Source organism: Felis catus, chromosome E2 (genome assembly GCF_018350175.1).
Source record: "Felis catus isolate Fca126 chromosome E2, F.catus_Fca126_mat1.0, whole genome shotgun sequence".
In the NCBI taxonomy this organism is placed as follows: Eukaryota; Metazoa; Chordata; class Mammalia; order Carnivora; family Felidae; genus Felis; species Felis catus.
The window spans coordinates 12362336-12381485 of NC_058382.1; the positions used below are offsets into that span (position 1 = coordinate 12362336).

At 37.1% G+C, this 19150-nt stretch overlaps 1 long non-coding RNA gene across 2 annotated transcripts in view; it reads right to left on the reverse strand.

The window, feature by feature from the left end:
• The window catches only part of LOC109494782, a 34639-nt gene extending 21200 nt beyond the window's left edge, over positions 1–13439 (reverse strand). Inside the window, exons 1-2 of one of the 2 annotated variants that reach the window (XR_006590199.1) lie at positions 12910–13439; positions 2534–2582 (exon numbers count right to left, since the gene is read on the reverse strand). This is a non-coding gene — a long non-coding RNA (uncharacterized LOC109494782). Of the gene's footprint in view, positions 1–2269; positions 2583–12909 lie in introns of those variants that run through there. The other variant, XR_002149830.3, reaches the window with a different exon arrangement.
• Positions 13440–19150: the final 5711 nt, after the last annotated feature.

The following is a 19150-nucleotide window of genomic DNA, read 5'->3' on the forward strand; positions in this document are numbered from 1 at the left end:
CTGTGCCTTTATTGAATATTGAGAATTTAGCTGTTGAAAAACTAGAAAGTAGTTTGCAGAAACTTTTCTTACAATCAATTCTGTAACACAGATAACATACAATCCACATTCCCTACAATTAAAATAAATTAAAAATTAATAATTTGGTAGCCAAAGACATACGTTGACTTGGAAAAGTTTTCCTCAAGTTTTTGAAAGTTTCCAAACTTACATAAAAGGTACAGCAGTGTTACAATGATGTTTTTTTGCCCTCCACCTAGATTCAATATCTAATATTTCTCTATGTATGAACATGTATATGTACAGATGCACAAATACCATATATCATTCTTATTGCATATTGAATGTATTTTACATATGTCATTTTGCTGTGTTTTTCAGTGAATGTTTTAGATATCACTTCACCTCTAAAAAGTCAACATACAATTCTTAGAATTAAGGATAATCTTCTAGATGACCATTAACCCACTGTTACCTAAAAAGACATTAACAATAACCCTATATTGTTTCACAACATTCAGCCCATTTACAAATTTTTCTGATTGTTTAAAGAACATCATCTAAAAGTGCTGGATTTTTAAAAAGTCAAAAACCAAACTAAGCTCATATATGTTATATGACTGTGCCTTGTTGAGGCTGATAAGAATTGGTCAAGAATTTACTCTCCACCTCCTTACCTTTTTTGAAGACTCAGAAGAAGTAACCTACATAATATTGTTAATTCCATATTTGTCCTTTTTCTCAAGGTGGGCTTAACTTTTCCTCTTTCCTTTGTATTTATTTTGAACTGAAGGTTATGTCTAGAGGCTTGATTAGGTTTCAGATTACACATTTTTTACAAGACAACTTCATAGGTAATAGTGTACTTAATATTATAAAATATCAGTTGGCATACCAGTGAAACTATGTTTGGTCTCTTGGTTCATGTATTGATCACCATTTCTCTCCGTTGTACTGGTACATTTTTTCTTTGCAATTAGTAATCCACGGAAAGTCACATTGGCATTCCACTTGAAATTTAAATTGGTTATTATTTTAAAGAAATTAAGACCCCCCCCAAAACTCCTCATATTTTGTATTTATCCATATATTTACCTTTCCCCATGCTCCTCATTATTCCCAGTTACCAATTCCCAATGGTCTGAATTTCCATGTGGTATCATTTTCCTTCACCTTAAAGAACTTTAGCATTTCTTGGAGTGCACATCTGCTGGTGATGGATTTTCAGTTTCTTTTACTGAATGCCTTTGTTCTTGAAGGGGTATTTTTCTTAAAATAGATTTATGGGTTTTATTGTGTATTTTGAAAAAGATATTGTAACGCTGACTTCTGGCCTCCATAGATTATGATGAGAAGTCATTTGAATTATTTTCCTTCTGTGTCATTTCTCTTTGCATGTTTTCAAGATTTTCTCATTATCTGTTTTTCATCTGTTTGACTGTGCTGGTCTAGGTATGGTTTTATGTTACTCCTGTTTGGAGTTCTCTGAGCCTCTGAACTCTGTACACTAATGCCTTTCCCCAGATTCCAGAAACTTTTATCCATATTCAGATTTTTTTTTTCTGCCCTTGCCTCTCCTTCTGGGATTCCAAGTACTCATGTTAAATCTTTTGATATTATTCCACAGGTCACTTGTTCTGTTTTCTTCAACTGTTTTTGTTTTTCAGATTGGATAATTTCTATTACTCTATCTTCAAATTCACTGATTCTTTTTCCCTTCATTTCAATTATGCTGTTAAGCTTATCTATCAAGTCTTAAATTTGAGATGTTGCACTTTTTAGTCCTATAGTCCTCATTTAGTGCTTTTTTTATAGCTTCTATTTCCTTACTAAGATTTCCTGTTTCTTAATTGCATATTTTGACAATGCTTTTGATTCTGAAGAAAATCTTTCATATATCAATTCATGATAGGAAAATTAGTAAAATTAGTATTAACTTATGAAAAGTATCACTTTCAGTAAATATTCCTACCCTTTTAGCTAAGTCATAAAAACAGTTTTTCCTTTCCTTGGAATTTCAGATTTTGTTTGTTCAAATGCAGTGTGATACTTGTGAGAAAGCAAATCACACTGTCATTTTGGGGTCTTGATTATGAAATATTTGCCAAGTATTTTTAAATTTTTTTAAATGTTTATTTTTGAGAGAGAGAAAGAGAGCACAAGTGGGGAAAGGGCAGAGAGAGAGACTGAGAGAGCACAGAGCCCGACGAGGGGCTCAAAGTCACAAACCACAAGATCATGACCTGAGCCAAAGTCAGACACTTAACCGACTAAGCCACCCAGGCACCCCAAGTATTTTTTTTTTTTTTAAAGAAAGCCTCAGAGTTGAAAGTACCGTAAATCTTTGTATAACTCTTCCACCATTCAACCAATGAGCACTGGCAAAAAACATAAGATAAATAAATTCATTGTTTTCTGTTTCTTTCAACAGCTCCATAAATGACAATGATTCATAACATTTACATGTATATACCAAGCCAGCATACTTTTCATACTGGGAAGCAAGTCAATTAGGGAGACATTAGGCTCTTACCTTAAAATTCCAAGGAGTCCACATTTTAACAGCATGGCTGGAGCACCACCTATTGTAATAGAAGTTATTTTTTTTCATATCTAGAGGAAATTCTTTTTTTGACATATATAGAAGATTTTTAATTATCTATGGTATGAATCTAATTTTGTAGGCTGAAAATTGACAACATTTCTATTTGATTTGGAAGTCTTTGAAACAAAATGTACCCAGAGTGTTAATTTGGCAATATTTCATATTGTACAACTCACCTAAAAACTAAAGAAGAATAGGGGCGCCTGGGTGGCGCAGTTGGTTAAGTGTCCGACTTCAGCCAGGTCACGATCTCACGGTCCGTGAGTTCGAGCCCCGCGTCAGGCTCTGGGCTGATGGCTCGGAGCCTGGAGCCTGTTTCTGATTCTGTGTCTCCCTCTCTCTCTGCCCCTCCCCCGTTCATGCTCTGTCTCTCTCTGTCCCAAAAATAAATAAACGTTGAAAAAAAAAAAAAAACTAAAGAAGAATATATGTAGCTTTACTAATTTTGAATTAATCTTTAATATTGTTAGAAAGATCTTTTATGAGCAGTTGACTGGTGCCTTAATTTAAAAAAAATTTTTTTACTTGAAAAATTTTTAAATGTTTTTATTTATTATTGAGAGAGAGACAGAGCGTGAGCCAGGGAGGGGCAAAGAGGGGGACACACAGAATCCGAAGCAGGCTCCAGGCTCTGAGCTGTCAACACAGAGCCCAACATGGGGCTCGAACCTACGAACTGTGAGATCATGACCTAAGCAGAAGTTGATGCTTAACCAACTGAGCCACTCAGGTGCCCCTTTTTTTTTTTTTATAAAATATAATGTTTAGTCTTCATATCCTAACAAAACTCCATAACTAAGATAATTTATCTTTCTATATTTCCATCTGAAAATTGATATTTTGTGTGTAAGACACAAAGCCATTTTATAGCTACACACAGTTATAAGCTCAGATTATGTTTCAAAGTTATTTAAATATTTTGATTGCCCATTTAATGCTGCTTCCAGGTAAGTGATTTTATCTATTCCTTTTTGGTTATTGAAAGGAAAATTTTCATCAATTTTTTTTCCAAAAAATTTTCAAAAATTTTTTGTTTGTTTGCTCTGTTCACAGCAAATTGCAATTGGCATTTATGGTGAAATTCATAGCACTTCTTCCAGCCTCTTATGTTTTACTACTCTGGCCAGAGTACTGGCTTCCATTTGACTACAGGCCATTAGTATGCTTTCATTTTAACTTTTAAAATTCATACATATTTATTTAACCTAGAATAATTTAATTATGATTAAAGTAGTATTTATATTTAATTGCCAATTATTATTTCCTTCATATCACTGCAACTCACGTTGTCTTCATAAAATACCCAAATAAACCCATCGATGGCTTGACATCAGCTACATCAGTGATGTGATTACGTGTAACACTAGAAACAACATCTACACAGGACATGTACATTATAATACAAAAATAAGATCTATGCAGTGGTTGAAGTGAAATGTAGTCCTTCCAAAACAATAAAGTTGTCAGTAATGGCAAAATATGTCAAAACTGCTTTTTAAAAAAGTTTTATTTATTCATTTAAGTAATCTCTACACCCAACATGGGGCTTGACCTTATGACCCAGAGATCAAGAGTTGCACACTCTTTGAGCCAGCCAGTTGCCCCTATACTGCTTTTGTTTGTATATTTAAATTACCTACAATTAGATAAAGTTTAAATCAATTTCTCAGTTACACTAGCCTTGTGTCTTAGAAAGTTCAATTGGGTGGCCATATAGTATGTATTGGATATAGGACAGGAATGAGAGGAGCATCAGGAAAAACTGAATACAAAGTATCTGTCCAATATTACTAGGGACTGCAATAATCCAGGCTGCATATAAGGAAGATTCACTACAGCTGTGATGGTAGGAAAAAAAGTCAAAAAATTTTCATATGTTAAGTAGAATTAGCAGGACATAATGGGATGTAAGAGACCAAAAATTCCAGAAAGACTTTTTTTTTTTTTTTTTTTTTTTACATTTGTTTATTTTTGAGAGACAGAGAGACAGAGCACAAGTGGGGAGGGGCATAAAGAGAAGGAGACAGAATCCGAAGCAGGCTCCAGGCTCTGAGCTGTCAGCACAGAGCCCGGTGCGGGGCTCGAATTCACAAACCGTGAGATCATGACCTGAGCCGAAGTTGGATGCTCAACCAACTGAGCCACCCAGGCGCCCCCAGAAAAACTTAAACACTGTACGTGTACCTGTAAACTCCCATTTCAATTATTTAAAAAAAATTTTTTTTTTAATGTTTATTTTTAAGAGAGGGAGACACACAGAGGACAAGTGGGAGAGGGGCAGAGAGACGGAGACGCAGAATCCAAAGCAGATTCCAGGCTCTGAGCTGTCAGCACAGAGCCCAATGCGGGGCTCAAACCCACAAACCATGAGATCATGGCCTGAGCCGAAGTCGGACATTTAACCGATTGAGTCACTCAGGCACCCCTCAATTATTTACTCCTTAGCGTTTTTGTTCAATACTGGTATCCAAGAAGATAGTTTCCATAGTCCGTATTTGAATTAGGGCCAAGTGTGCTAATTATCTCCTATATTCATCCACTTTCTTCCATAATAAAATAATGACCATTTCTTTATTTGCTTATGTGCATAACTCAGAATGATGATTCCCCTGCCTTATTATGGATCTTCTGTTATGGCCAACTGGAGACCATTGAGATTGTGTGGCAGTTTGGGGAAATCTTCCTTAAACACGCCTGGCTATCTCCCTTTCTTCCTTACTCCGTGTCTCCATTCTGCTGCCTGGATTTGGATAAAATGGTTTGGAGGACTTTGGAGCAGAGCCACAAAACCAGGCTTAGACTGCCACCTCCAGAATTCTAGGTGACAGAAAAATTTTCCTGTTTGAGCCAGTCGTTCTGTCTCTGTCTTAAAGCCGAACATAATCTCTACTGATTCACCCAGGTTGTTGTATACTAAAAACAGCTATCACATGTTCCTATCTCCCCTCAACCAAAAACAGAGCAAAGATTTTACATAAATATTCCCACGTAAGTGTTTATTCCCACCTCATCAAAAATTCAGAATACCTGCAAGGGTGAGACACTGATATTTCCCTCCTTAGGGACATGCTTTTCTGCTTTTTTTAACAATTCAAATAGTGCCAAATGACATTTTGGAAGACTACATGAACTTTGGAGGAAAAGGCATTAGTGGCTGTTATTTGAGACCTTCCTTGGGGAAGAGGAGCTAAGATAATTTATAGAACACTGTAAAATAGGAACTTAAGTAAAATAAATGCTTCTAAGCTTGGGAAACATAAGCAGTGAGCATTAGCAGAAGATAGTGGAATTATCAAAGCCTGCTATCCTTGGCTTTTAAACTGATTATTCCCCCATGTCTATCTTTGGGAAGTTGAAACAGAAAACTGCTTTGAAGCAGGTGGAGAAAGAGGAGCTACAATCCATGAATGAACAGTGCTGACTTATCCCTCCTAATTAGGCAATTTACAGTAATTCCATTCTGCAACTCACACTTCACAAATCTGGACTGCTACCTCCAACCTCGGGAACCCTAGGTTCTTTCAAGAGTGGAGACAGAACTCTAGCCTATTAGATGCCATATCCTGATTCATTCAAAATTTGCAGAAAGGGGTTACAATTTTCCTTACAAAGGGTAGAATTGAAACTAGACCCAAAGAACAGTCTGAGGATTGAGGTCTAGGCTAGGATGTTTGTCCTTAATCTTTCCTGACCTTAATTCCTGACAGAACCAGATACATGACGTAAGTCCTGGGCACTGTAAGGATGAAGGTTTTTGCCCTAAAGCTTGGGATAAGTAAATACTCCTGTGAACTCTTAGACCCAAATTATCCCCTTCAGACATGTGATTGGCCCTTCTCTCACCTAGCCCAGAAACAAATATTTTAAGTACTTCTTCCATGAGCCTACTATTTACTAAATTTGCATTAGTTCCAATCATGACCTCTGACACTTTGTGATTTCATTTCCTGTCAGGATTTTGGGACCAAGAACCTTCTTTTAACCTAGAGATAGCTCTTCTACTGAGGACACGGAGATGAATCTGAAATGTATGTCCCTTCAAAGATCTGCCTGTTGAGTTAGAAAGGAAGACCAATAAAATGACACTTATAATGCCGTACAACTAAGAGCTATGAAATAAGAGTAAAGGGGGCAGAGGTAGGTAGGCACTGAAAACAAACAGAGTCTGGCAGGACTTCATGAAATAATATGAAGACTTCTATTTGGAGCAGACTAGATAACTTGAAAAATCCTACAAAACATCAGGAAATGCTCAGTAAAATAGAAAAATTATCTCAAATGCTGATAGATATTCTATAAATGTTATAGAGCTGAGTATCTGAGAATATTAAATCTGCATTGGGGCAAAAATGAAAAAGTTAACTGAAAAGGCAATAATGCTGAGGCTACTTGGGATGTTACAAAATGAATGGACCTGGAGACAAAAACAAGGCTAGAAGCTACAAGGAGTAACAGACAAATCCATATACATAGTGGGAGATTTTAACACATCTCTCAGTAAAAAGTTCAAACAGATAGAAATTGCATGATCAATATGTTGATCTTATGAGCATATTATAAAAGCCATGTACTTAACAAGCACTGAATAAAATGTATATGGGTTGTTTAAAGATTGACCAAGTTAGAGAACTCACACATCCTGATTTCAAAACTTACTACAAAGCTATCATCAAAACTGTTACTGACATAAGTGATAGACATACACATGAATAGAACAGAATTGAGAGACCATAAATAAACCCATATACTATACTGTCAACTGATTTTGACAAGGAGGCCAAGACCATTCGATGGGGAAAGAACAGTCTCTTCAACAAATGATGCTGGGAAAACTGCATACCCTCATGCAGAAGAATAAAGCTGGACCCTTGTCTCACACCATATACAAAAAATAACCCAAAATGGATCAAAACTAAGAGCTGGTAGAATTCTTAGAAGAAAACATAGGAGGAAATCTTCATGAAATTGGATTTGACAGTGATTTCTTGGATATAACACTAAAAGCACAGGAAAGAAAAAATAGATGTGTTGGACTTCACCAAGATTAAAAACCTTTGTATATCAACAGTTACTATAAATATAGTGAAAATGCGGCCCTCAGAAACAAAGGAAATATTTCAGGTTATCTATCTGGCAGATTAATATCCAGAATATATAAAGAATTACTACAACTCTACAACAAAACAACAACCCAATTTAAAAAGAGCAAATGAATATATGTATCTCCCAAGAAGATATGCAAATGGCCAAAAAGCACATGAAAAGATGATCAATATTATTAATCATTAAAGAAATGCAAATCGAAACCACAAATAGATACCACTTCACCCTGAGCAGGATGACTATTTAAAAAAAGAAAAAGAGGAGTGCCTGGGTGGCTCAGTCAGTTCGGCTTGGGTCATGATCTTGTGATTGGTGAGTTTCAGCCCCACATTGGGCTCTGTGCTGAGAGCTCAGAGCCTGGAGCCTGCCTTGGATTCTGTCTCTCTCTGCCCCTCCCCGCACTCTGTCTCTCTCTCTCTCAAAAATAAACAAACATTAAAAAAATGTTTTAAAAAGAAAAAAAAATAACAAGGGTTGATGAAGACGTTAAAAAACAGCAACATTTGTGCATTGCTGGCAGGAATGTAAAACGGTGCAGTTGCTGTGGAAAACTATGATGATTCCTCAAAATTTTAAATATAGAATTACCATATAATCCAACAGAGATTATAGAATTACCATGTAATCCATCAGAGAGGGAGAGTGTGAGCAGGGGAGGGGCAGAGAGAGAGGGAGATACAGAATCTGAAGCAGGCTCCAGGTTCTGAGCTGTCAGCACAGAGCCTGATGTCGGGCTTGAGCTCACGCACTGTGAGATCATGACCTGAGCCAAAGTCAGATGCTTAACTGAGCCACCCAGGCACCCCTAAAGATTTTATTTTTAAGTAATCTCTATACCTAATGTGGGGTGCAAACTCACAATCCTGAGATTAAGAGTCACATGCCTGAGTCAGCCAGGCACCTCAGTAAGCAGCTTATGTACAGCAATACAGAGATGAACACTCTGATATGAAAAAGAATGAGCTAAGGATATAAATGGAGATTTAATAAAACAAATGTGTACACGAAAATATATCTAAATTTATGACATGAGTAGAAACGTTACTAAATATTACGTATTAGCCTAAAAACTGGCAAACTTTTATAAAAATAATATCCATTGTACCATAAATTTTATGTGCTATCAATTCCAAGTTAATTTGGTGTAAAATAATCCATATACAACTTTCCTAGAGGGTATTTTATGTCCTTATTTAAAATAAATATGCCCTAGGGGCACCTGGGTGGCTCAGTTGGTTAAGAGTCTGACTCTTGATTTCAGCTCAGGTCATGACACCAAGGTCATGGGATCAAGCCCTGCATTGGGCTCCATGCTGAGCATGGAGCCTGCTTAAAATTCTCTTTCCCTTTGCCCCTCTCCCCTGATGATGAATTCTCTCTCTCCCTCTCTAAAAAAATTAAAAAAAAATAAGTATGTTCTAAGAAAATGAAAATAAAATAAAATATGTTCTTTAATCCAGCAACCATTTAAAAGAATATACTTCAGGGCCACCTGAGTGGTTCAGTCAGTTAAGCGTCCAACTCTTAATTTCAGCTCAGGTCATGATCTCACAGTTTGTGAGATTGTGGTATCAAGCCCAGGTTTGGGCTCCAGGCTGATAGCATAGAACCTTCCTGGGATTCTCTCTCTCCCTCTCTCTTTGCCCCACCCCTACTCCTACAATGTGCACATGTGCTCTCTCTCTCAAAATAGATAAACATTAAAAACAAAAACAAAAAATAAACAAAAATAAAAGAATACTTCGCAGTAATGGATAGAGTGAAAAAAAATTTATTTTCCATAGGATTAATTATATTAGCAAACAATAATTATGAATAGGCAAATAAAGTATTGTATTCTAAAAATGGGAATCTGGGCAGGTGTTAATAATAGTAATTATGTAGAGGTATAATGGCTGATAGTCACAACATTTCAAGAAATAAGAAAAAACAGGTTACATACAAAAATAGGTCTCCCCAATTTTGTATAATTGTAGATGTGCCCTAAAATATAAATCTGTAATATAAACAGCATTTTTAAGAGTATATATGATACTAGACACTGGCTAATTCTAACTAGTTGATAAAAATTTGAAATTCAAGTTTCTTCATCCTTAGGAAGATAATAATTCCTTCTTTAATATTTGTATAATCAAAGATTATATATAAAGAGTGGTTAAGCCACAACCATTTCAGTTCAAATCCATGTCCCCCCTCTTGGAAGTTGGTGGGCCTTGGACAAGTTTTTTAACTTTCATAAGCTCTATTTTTCCTCTTTGTTATAATGGCAATATATTACCATACATGCAGGGTTTTGTTGCTAGATTTAAATTGGTTAACTATATGAATCTTTTAGCACTGCACCAGACACATTAAGCATAAACATAATTTACTTAGTCCCCCTCCTTGGGGTAGGCATGTTGTCGCTGGAATAAAACTGACAATGATCGTTAGGGTGAACACGAATTGCATCTATTGCTTTAGCCAAAATCCCCCTATCATATCACAGCTGTGATGGTTAATTTTATCTGCCAGTTTGACTAGGCCATAGGTGTTCAGGTATTTGGTTAAACACTATTTCTGGGTGTGTCTGTGAGGGTGTCTTGTATGGATGAACACCTGAATCAGGACTGAGTGAAGCAGATTGCCCTCCCCTGTGTGAGGAGGCCACACCCAAGCCAGGGAAAGCCTGCATTGAATTAAAAAGCTGAATAAGAAAGAATTCTGTGTTTGTTTTGAAGCTGGGACATCAGTCTCCTCCTGCTTTCTGACTCAGACTCCAATTGGAACTTAAACCATCATCAGCTTTAGCCTTCAAACTCCAACTGGCACTGTATATGGTGATATATGTATCACTGACTCTGCTGGGTCTCCAGTTTGTCAAGTTCAGATCTTGGGACTTCTTGGACTGCCTACCTCTCTCTCTTTTTCCATCCTATTGGTTCAATAGATGATAGACAGATGGATTGACATACATATATAGTACTCTACAGATTTCATCTATCTATCTATCTATCTATCTATCTATCTACCTACCTACCTACCTATCATCTATCTAATCTTTCTTTCTATCTTTCTATCTATCCTATTGGTTCTGTTTCTCTGGAGAACCCAGACTGATAAAAGAGCAAAAGAAATCTCAGGCATACAAGGGCTCAGCAATTCTGCCATTTACTGTAAGTGACCCACATAAGCTGTCTAAGGGAACTCTTAAGAAAGGGGATCCAGCCAAATGACATTTAAACATTTAAATCAGAACTAAGCTTTCACAGAGGAGGGGGATGAGGTGAACACCCAGCACTGATATTCCCACATCTCTGAACCTCCTCCGGTTCCTCTGAGTCTCGAGCACTTTCTTTTCTTGGGGACTTTGTGGTACCAGGAATTCTCTTTCCCCTGGTCTTTGCCATAGGAATGTGTTCTCATCTTTCAAACTGTAGTGTATTTATTAATTTCTCCTACAGGCCTTTTTTTTATATCCATATTTAAATCAAGATCACCCATCATTGGTTCTCAAAAAAAAATCCTTCTTGTTCTTCATTATCATTCATCATAATGTGTAATTTTATATTTATTTATATTTGGATTTTCCTAAGTCCATCTCCAAAGGCCAAATAAAATGTCCATTACAGCATGATTGTTGACTTTTCAGTTATTCATCTTTAAAAGGAGTCAGAAAATTATGACCTATGGGGCAAATCTGGCTCACTGTCTTTTTTTGTTTGGCGATGGCCAATCACCAGAGTAAGAACAGTTTTTACATTTTGAGGTTATGGGGTTTTTCCATTTAAAAAAAAAATTATTTACTTTTGAAGGAGAGAGAGACAGAGCATGAGTGGGGGAGGAGCAGAGAGAGAGGAAGACACAGAATCCGAAGCAGGCTCCAGGCTCTAAGCTGTCAGCACAGAGATCGATGCGGGGCTTGAACTCAGGAACTGTGAGATCATGACCTGAGCCAAAGCCAGACGCTTAACCGACTGAGCCACCCAGGCGCCCCTTGGGGTTTTTCCATTTTTAAGTGTTGGAAGAAATCAAAGGACAGTCCTTTGTGGAAGTTGAAAATTTTAAGATTCAATGTCCTGTCAAATGTCATTGGACCATAGCCACACCCAATCATTTACATATCATCTATGGCTTCTTTTCATGCTACAACCTCAGAGCTCAGTAGTTGTGATCAAGTAGAGACCCCATGAAGGGGTGCCTGGGTGGCTCAGCCGGTTGAGCAACCAACTTCAGCTCAGGTCATGATCTCACAGTTCGTGAGTTCGAGCCCCACGTTGGGCTCTGTGCTGACAGCTCAGAGCCTGGAGTCTGCTTCGGATTCTGTGTCTCCCTCTCTCTCTGCCCCTCCCCCACTCATGCTGTGTCTCTCTCTGTCTCAGAAATAAACAAACATTTAAAAACAAAAAAAGGCCCTGTGGCTCACAAACTACAATACTGACTGTCAGGCCCTTTACAGAAACAAATCTGCCAACCCCTGCACTATATTCAGTAGGGAGAACAATGCCTGGCAGGTAATGGAATGGATTGGTCTAAGTCTGGTGTAGCACTTAGACATCAGGCATTTACCTCAAGAGCTAGACTTTTAAAAGCAATCATTTATACGTAGGCATAAATTTAACACAATATGACCCAAATAAGGAGACACTAGAAACAGAAGGGTAGAATAATTTTTTTAACCACATGATTTCAAAATCACTTCTAAGAAAGCAACTAGAGGTTTTCCACCAGATAAATGAAAGAAAATTAAAAATTCAACATAGGAGAGAAGTAAAGAAAATTACCATAGTGATGGTGGTAGAGGAAATCACAACATCTCTTGAGCAACAGGCATAAAAAGCATTAAGAATGGATAATATTTAAAAATTGTGGCCAAGGATAATGTAGACCCTTTCCTCCACAGTAAACACTCAGGAATAGTAAAAGTAAACTGAATGAAAATTTTTATTGGTGAAATCCATAATAATGGCATATGGGTGACACTGAATTATGAGGCATTAATGGAATATTTTCAGTCTTGAATGTCTACTCTGAGGCAATATATTCTGCTATTTTATACAGAATATCTGCCCAAGAATACAGAAGAAGATGAAAAATGTAGTTTTCTCTGAATAGTCATTGTATAGGAAAGGGGACAGAATAACCCTTCTTTTGTATTTAGCACTATGTTTGTGTGCTATAAAAATAAACTTAGCAAATACATTCCCCCCAATTCTACTTACACCTTTGACTTCATTTCCACATTGCCAACCTTGACCTTCTCATCCTTGAAACTAACAGAATTCCAGGAGTTAAAAGAGTAGGCTTCTCTGACTCTGGGAACAAAAAAAAACACTTTACAAGGTTAAACCATTAATATCTCCCCTGTCCCTCATAGCTGCACACACACAAAAAAATCAGATGATAAAAAAGTACTAGTAAATGTTCTAATAATATTGACTACTTCAGAATTTTTGTTGTCTTTGCGAAATAAACGCAAACCTCTGATTAGTCTGTGATTATGTTTGGTGGTCTTAATATATACATTTAATTTTAAATTGTCATCTGTTTTGTGACATGCATACATGTAAAATTTTTTGTTATTGTTAAAATAAAGGATCACTGGTTCTTTCTTCATACATGCATAAAAAGATAATGAAGGGGCACCTGAGTGGCTCAGTGAGTTGAGTGTCTGACTCTTGGTTTCAGCTCAGGTCATAACAGGGTCATGGGATTGAGCCCCATGTTGGGCTAGTGTGGAATCTGTTTAAGATTCTCTCTCTCCCTCTGCCCCCTCCCCTGCTTGTGCTCGCTCGCTCTCTCAAAAAAAAAAAAAAAAAGATAATGAAATCTTTGAGCCTGACCTATTTATTTAAATAAAACCTTCAAGAGTCTGTGATTAACTTAAAGTAATACCAGTGATTATTTCAGAAATTACCTGTGACCCAATTTAACAATTAGGATAAAAGCAGACATACACTGTTGGCTAATGGGAAATGTTCCTTGCTCCTAAAAGTCACAAAAATGATCTCTCATCCTCTTTGCCCTGAATATTGTCATGCCTGTATATAATGTCTAAAACTCTGTCAGCCATCATGGTACCCTAGTCAACACTGAGGAATGCATAGTAAAAAACAGAAGAGAATCGGGGCACCTGGGTGGCGCAGTCGGTTAAGCGTCCGACTTCAGCCAGGTCACGATCTCGCGGTCCGTGAGTTCGAGCCCTGCATCAGGCTCTGGGCTGACGGCTCAGAGCCTGGAGCCTGTTTCCAATTCTGTGTCTCCCTCTCTCTCTGCCCCTCCCCCGCTCGTGCTCTGTCTCTCTCTGTCCCAAAAATAAATAAACGTTGGAAAAAAAAAATTAAAAAAAAAAAAAAAACCAGAAGAGAATCTGCGTCTCTGAATATTTCCTTTTGCTGATGAATCAAAAATCTCTGGAAACTCCTCTCCTCCCAAGAGCCTGTTATTTGACTCAGTATACTTCCTCACTGCTTCAGCTAGTTTGGTATTCTGATTTTTGCTGAGTATATCCTAACTACATCAAATAACTAAGGGTCATGGCCCATATTGGGAGCTAGAGAGGCAAAGATAAAATTGATTCCACCACAGCCATCACCCAGCTCATGTCTGCTGGGGGATGAACACACACACACACACACACACACAGTCACTGCCTATCACTGCCCAGGTGTTACATCCTGCCCTACATGTTTTACAAATGCTTTGTGAAACCAGATACACCTAATGCATCCAATGTCAGGAGCAAGGAGTAGAGAAATTGCAAGAATATCCAAACAGCTAATAAATAATCAGAAAAAAAAAAAAAAAAAAGGAAATGCAAACCATGATACCTACCAGAGTAGCAAACATTGTTTTAAACTGATGCCAAATGTTGTCAAGGATATAGAGAAAGCAGAACATTCATACAACTGTTGGTGGGAGTGCCAGTTGGTACACTTGTTTGGGAATGTATTTAGAAGAATTAAAGTTGAACACAAGCATATATCCCTGACCAAACCCAAACAACTCCACTTCCAGTATATGGAGAAAGACATGTACAAGTATGATCATAATAGTCTGATGAGGAGCTCTGACTTCCCAACATAGTATTCCCAAGAACACATAATGAAGGATTTTCAATGAGGGGCCATGTTGGAATGCTCGTTTATGTGGATCGTGACCGGTACAACATGGCTGAAAAGTCTCCTTAAAGGAACTATGCTGGGCACTCTGAACTTGTTGTGTCCAAAGCAGAATTCAAAGACAAGAAAAATCAACAGATAGAACTAGAAATGTGATTAAAGATCTCCAATTCAAAACACCCCAATACAGTTTTAAAGAACAGGTAATTGCAATACAAATATGTATATAGATATAGATATATATATAGATATATATATATACATATAGATATGTATATCTATGATATGTATATGTATATACATATGTATATATATGTATATATATATATGTATATATATATATGTGTATATATATATGTATATATAGTGTTAAAAATAACACTATTATGTAATCTCACTCATAAGATGTCAATATTCTAAGTGGGAGCAAATGAAATCCAGCAGTGCATCAAAATACATACAAAATATATATCAAAGTAAAATAAATATATCAAATAAAATACATCAAAATATATACACAATTAACCTGGGTTTATCCGGGAATGGGAAAAAGATTCAAGAGAATCTGTCAATATAAATTATCATGTTGACAAATTAAATACTATACATTGCAGGAAGGGATGATGAAATGACATTTGGTAAGACTCAGGAGACATTTCGACTTAGCTACAACAAAGATTTTTACTCACGAGTAAGAGAAAACATTAGAAGGCAATTGTTTGAGAGCATGATGCTAACTGCCCGTTCCCTCATAGCTCCCAGGCAGGTTTGGTGACTGAAATGCCCAACTTTAGGGCCTCTATTTATGGCAGCATTTCCCAATACAGTTTCATATCCCTAAGATGGAAATACATACTGGGAATCTGTATTTCCATGGCAAAGTTTGAGATACACCAACTTAAAGGAAGTTGAACAACTTTATTCACTAGAATACTCTTTAGTTTTCCAATAAATTGATACGGTGCGTTTGATTTTTCCTTGAGAGATTTAGTAAGTGCTACTTCATAAGCTTCTTTAACCAGGGATTCCCACGATATCTCAAGCACTATTCAGTACTGGTAATTTTTGACACATAACTTCAGAAGTTCTGGGACAATTTTAGTGGTATAAATGGTTTCTGTATATTGGCTTAGGGTTTGTTATTTTGACAGCTTCTTAGTTCAGTGTGACAGGGACCATGTAGATACTGGGGAAAACAAGGCATAGGTCTGGCCCTCCATTTGGCCAGATGCATCTTGGTTTTCTCCAAGACACTTTAAAAGGCATTTTCCAAGGAACAGAGCTTCAGGCACATTCTACAAGTTCTGATACACAATTTCATCATCACTTTTCGAACAACCTATAATTGTTTCAATTCTCTTTAATTCAGAACTTATATATACATATGATAGGACTACATTTTCAAAAGTAGTTGGCCAAGTAGTTGTATAATGGACCTTTATGATGGGGAGCTCTAGCAGTCACCATCAGAATCAAATGAGCAAACTTAGTTTTGGCAAGTGTCTCTGGTGTGTTGCAAATATGAAGTACCTATAACCACCTATGATGTATTTGGCCAAAAATGTTTAAGCTTCTGGCTCTAACCTGACTTTATCAGAGATACAAAGGACAGAGGCACACTTAAATTTCACCACGAGGGAAAAAACAAATCTAGAATGCATGGGATTCTACAAACCAGCTTTCCTTAATTTTCAAAAAGTCTGTTCAAGGGGGTGCCTGGATGGTCCAGTCGGCTAGGCATCCGACTTCAGCTCAGGTCATGATCTCACGATTTGTGAGTTTGAGCCCTGTGTCAGGTTCTGTGCTGACAGCGTGGAGCCTGGAGCCTGCTTTGGATTCTGTGTCTCCCTCTCTCTCAAAAATAAATGTTAAAAACATTTTTTTAAGTCTGTTCAAGATTAAAATCTAGAGACATGAAAACCAAATGCAATGCATGAGTATAGATGAGATGCTCATTAGAAAATACAAAGCAGGGGCACCTGGGTGACTCAGTCGGTTGAGCGTCCGACTTCAGCTCAAGTCATGATCTCACAGTTCGTGAGTTCGAGTCCCGTGTCAGGCTCTGTGCTGACAGCTCAGGGCCTGGAGCCTGCTTCAGATTCTGTGTCTCCCTCTCTCTGTCCCTTCCCCACTCATGCTCTGTCTCCCTCTGTCTCTCAAAAATGAATAAATGTTAAAAAATAAAAATAAAAAATAAAATAAAAAGAAAATACAAAGCAATAGTGTAGCTTGGGAGTACTGGGACATATAAAGTTAATATAAAAGAATATTACAGAATTACTGATAATTTTCCTGTATGACCATGGTCTTAAAGGCTGTGCTTATTCTTTAAAAATCTTTTTTGAGAGGAAGCACGAGCAGTGGAGGGGCAGAGGAAGAGGGAAAAATCTCAAACAAGCTCCACACTCAACATGGAGCATGACATGGGGCTCAATCTCACAACCATGAGATCATGACCTGAGCCAAAATCAAGAGTTGGACACTTAACTGACCAGCCATCCAGGCACCCCAAGACTGTTCTTATTCTTAAAAGATGCACGCTAATATCTTCAGGAAGGAAGTGTCATAATTTCTACATCGTAAGTCAAATGACATGAGTATACATACACATATGTACGTATAAATTCATAGAGAAAACAGATATGACCAAATGTTAACAATTATTGATTCTAAATAGAATATATGGATATTATACTATTCTTTAAGTTTTTCAGTGTCTGAAATTTGTCCTAATATCTGGGGAAAGAATTCCCAAATGCACAACTTTTTGTTTCTTTTTAATTTGTAATTTATCTTGAAATATGAACAGAGAATTTTAACTACTGGCTACCTCTCTGTTGGGATTCATTACAGGCAAATTGCTTTACACCCCCTGCACTTCAAGAGGTACATTCCCAACATCTTAACACTTTCTAAATCCACATTTCTTTTCAGCCTTCATTTTTTATGCAGCTTAAGGGATAAACTGAATAAAAACCCTTTCGAGTTGTTTTTCTAAATTGTATCCATAATGGACTATCTGAAATTTAGATGGATGAGTGGTTATGAAAGCTTTTCTAAATTCATTACACCAATGAGCATTCTCTTCCTAAGAATTCACTGTAGTAATACTAATGATGAGGATAATAAGAACAATAGCAAGTTTGTATTGAGCATACGCTACATACCAGATATTCTTCCAAAGATCGGATGCATACTAAATCTGCCCAATCTCTGCAACAGGACAGAAAGTTACTATCACTAGCATTTTAAAGATGATGCCCAGAGGAGAGGAGCATTTGGCCCGACATCCCAAAGGTAGTAAGGAAGTGGAATTGTGAGGACACTGAGTATGGTTTGTGCCATGAGGGAGGGATTTCCTACATTTGCTACATTAATAGGGTTATTCTCTAGGAGGAATTCACTTAAGTTTTATAAAGATTGGATAGGGGCACCTGGGTGGCTCAGTCGTTTGAGCGCAGACTTTGGCTCAGGTCATGATCTCGTAGTTCCTGAGTTCGAGCCCTGCATTGGGCTCTGTGCTGACGGCTCAGAGCCTGGAGCCTGCTTCGGATTCTGTGTCTCCCTCTCTCTCCCTCCCCCACTTGTGCTCTGCTCTCTCTCAAAAATAAAATAAACTTAAAAAAAAAAAAGATCAGGTAGTGTTAGAACGTTTCTATACCTTCATTAAACGAACATGTTTATTGTAAATTCTCTATGCTTTTATAAGCATAAGGAAGTTGTGTCTCACATTAGCCAAATCATCCTATAGTGTGAATATTCTGCCATTCTAATCAGAGAGGTGACAGTGAGGGGTTTCTTATTCTAATTAAATCGTCTTGTGACTTGTGTCATGTTCTTGAAACTGTGAATGTTGTCTCTCACGTCATTTCTGGAAAAGGGCAAAGTTCTTAATTTCTAATCATTCATAAAGTGGTTGATACTTTTATAAAATATAATTTTATGGCAGTAACAAATTGCTATAAAAATTTCCAAGCATTTACTCTCGCTTTCTGCATTCATCTCATGATGGACAGGTAACAATTTTGTGGACTGGCAGTAGGCTCTAGACAAGTTTTAGTAGTACTTCTCTAAGGGCCTTCCTACATCCCAATTTAAAGGGTTTCTCACTTGAATGAAGTCTATGATGTACCCTGAGATACTTATCACATCTCTAAGTCTCCCTACATTCCTTACATTCATAATATTTCACAGCAGTATGAGTTCTCTAATGTGCAGAGCAAAAACTGAATTACGATTAGGTTCTTCCTACATTCCTTAAAGTGTTTCTAATGAGTATGAATTCTCCAATGTTTACCAGACTTTGTGCCAAGAATAAAGATCATCACACGTTCCTCACATT